Raw genomic sequence first — 2,405 nt, forward strand, 5'->3', positions numbered from 1 at the left:
CTCCTCCTCCGCAGCGACTTCTGCCTAGCCGCTCTGCCGGGTGCGATGTCACCGGCGTCCGCACCGATCCTCGGCACGGCGCGTGTGCGCACCTGTGGGCCGCCGCCCCGTGCTCCACGTCCGTCTGTGTGTGCCCGCTGTGGGGACCGTCTTCCTCTCGCCTTGGCGACGGCTTGCGGGCTGCGACGTGACCTTGCCACCGCCTTGCAGCATTACATCCGCAGTTGAAACGAAGAGAGCTGCTGCGGGCTTGGGTGCTTGTCCTGGCGGCTTGTCGACGGGACCACGGTGAACGGCCACTGTGTGACTCCGCAGGGAGACGTTCTGGTGCAGTCAGGGGCCTTTTTGTCTCCCGCCGCGGTGAAGCTTTGGTCGCATTCTAGTCACTCTCTTCAAAGCCCGGTGAGGGGTACCTGTTCATGCTCACCATTCCTCCGGCACCCGTGTGCGGAGGGTGGGTGCGAGGTTTAAAGATTCGTTGTCCGCCTGTCGGTCCGGTCTGGTCTCGTGCTGACTTGAGCGAGCGTCCACCGCGTTCGAGAGAATGTGCCTGTCCGCGGGGGCAGCCGCGCTTGCGAGCGTTCCGCCGCGCCCCCTTCCCCAGCCCGCCGAGGTTGGGGCGTGCGGGGTCGGCTTGCGCCCGTAGCGTCGGCCTGTCCTCCGCGGCTTGCACCCGACTCAGTCCGCTGCGGCCTCGCCTCGACTCTCGAGCCTACCGCCAGACGGTGACACCAGAGAACTCTGCCTCTGGCTGTTGCGGGGCGTGACGGCGCGTGGCGGGCCCCGGCCCCTCACCCACGCCGGCACTCAACGCCTGCGAGCGCCCTGATTCCTCCTTTTTTTCGCTTGATTGTCGCTCGAGTGCGTGCGCCTCCGGGCTCACGCCGTGGTACGCGCCAGGCTGGGGCTCCACCGTCACGTCGGCGGGGGAGCGTTTTGCGCGTCCCAGGATCGGGCAACCGATCCGAAACCCGATACAACTTTTAGCGGTGGATCACTCGGCTCGTGCGTCGATGAAGAACGCAGCTAGCTGCGAGAATTAATGTGAATTGCAGGACACATTGATCATCGACACTTTGAACGCACTTTGCGGCCCCGGGTTCCTCCCGGGGCTACGTCTGTCTGAGGGTCGCTTGACAATCAATCGCACTTCGCGCGCATCCGTGCGCCGAAGAGCGCGGCTGGGGTGTCGCAGAGGTGCCGTCCTCTCTGTCCCCCTAAGTGCAGACCCAGAGTAATCCGCGTCGGAGAGCTTGACCTCTTGGGTGCCGGCGTCCGCCTCCGGGCTCGTCGGCACTGCCCGCTCCCGCACTGGCCCAGCCACCTCGGGGTCGCCGGCACGGCTGTCATCGGGTTGCCAGAGAGAGAGAACGTGACTGCCTCGCTGCCGGGACCGTGTGTGCCTTCCGTTAGGCTCGGGCCAGGGGGGTTGACTCTCTGTTGATGTGTGTGTGTGGCTCGTCCACGGGAAGGATCCGCAAGAGTTGGCTCGGTTGGGTGCTCCGGCACAGAGAGTGAGAGAGTGGAGTGACTGTCCGCTGGACGTCTCCGGACACGTTGCCTCGCGTGGTCCGTGCTCGGTTGCCTGCCGGTGGGTTGCCGTGGCCGTTCAGTGCCGTCGCGTGGAGGACGGCAGCTTGACGCGTGTGACGCTTGATGCCTGGATCGGTGCTCGGTCGTGCCGTGCTTTTCTTCCCTCTGTTGCGCGTGCGAGTGCTTGCATTTTTGTCGTGGGAATCCGTGGCGGTTGGGTGTCGTTGCTTGTGTTGCGCTGGAGCTGCGGCTCCTTCCACACTCCGCAGCCCACCCTCTGCCGTTGCGGTTCTGGGGCAATGTGCCTGCGCCCGCGTTCAACGTGTGCCTTGGGTTCGAATCGTCGCAGAGCCGACTTGGCCGTGTGGTCCTCGCTCCGGTGTCTCCCCGTGTCCTGCTGCCGCCGAAGTCTTCTACGTGAAAGGTGCTGTCCTGGCCGCGGCGTGGCCACCCGCCGCTTGCAGCCCGTGCGCTCCGCCGCCCGGCTTCGTCCTTGGCGTCTGGCCTTTCGCTCCGGCAGGCTGTGTGTCCCACGGCCCTGCTTTTCTCTCGCTCGATACCGCCGTCGCACCGCGACCCCGCCAGCAGCACTGCTTTCCGTTACCGTGGAGGTGGGCGCACGCCTCGCCGCAAACGATTCTCTGGAACAGTTGACGTGCCGAGCCCGGTCCGGCGCCGAGTGCGAGGGGGCACGCAGCGCTCGCAGTACCGTGTGCGTTCCGTGTGTGTCCGTGCCTGTGCATCCGCTGCGCAGCACGGCGCGCACTTGCGAGCACGCGTACGTGTGTGTGTCTGTGTGTGCGCCCGAAGCGCGTGGAGGCGCCGACGACCGGCCGGCCAGAGCACTCGTTGCTGCCTACGACCTCAGATCA

The 2,405-nt window shown here is 66.2% G+C and overlaps 2 non-coding genes across 2 annotated transcripts in view; both read left to right on the top strand.

Annotated features, from left to right (window-relative positions):
* Positions 1-978: 978 nt before the first annotated feature.
* Positions 979-1,132, top strand: LOC144490544 (5.8S ribosomal RNA). Its single transcript, XR_013497286.1, has one exon. It is a non-coding gene; the product is annotated as a 5.8S ribosomal RNA (ribosomal RNA).
* A 1,260-nt stretch (positions 1,133-2,392) lies between these two features.
* The window catches only part of LOC144490546 (28S ribosomal RNA), a 3,774-nt gene continuing 3,761 nt past the window's right edge, over positions 2,393-2,405 (top strand). Inside the window, exon 1 of the ribosomal RNA XR_013497288.1 lies at positions 2,393-2,405. This exon is cut by the window's right edge and continues 3,761 nt beyond it. This is a non-coding gene — a ribosomal RNA (28S ribosomal RNA).

Source organism: Mustelus asterias, unplaced genomic scaffold, assembly GCF_964213995.1.
Source record: "Mustelus asterias unplaced genomic scaffold, sMusAst1.hap1.1 HAP1_SCAFFOLD_3415, whole genome shotgun sequence".
NCBI classification, from domain to species: domain Eukaryota; kingdom Metazoa; phylum Chordata; class Chondrichthyes; order Carcharhiniformes; family Triakidae; genus Mustelus; species Mustelus asterias.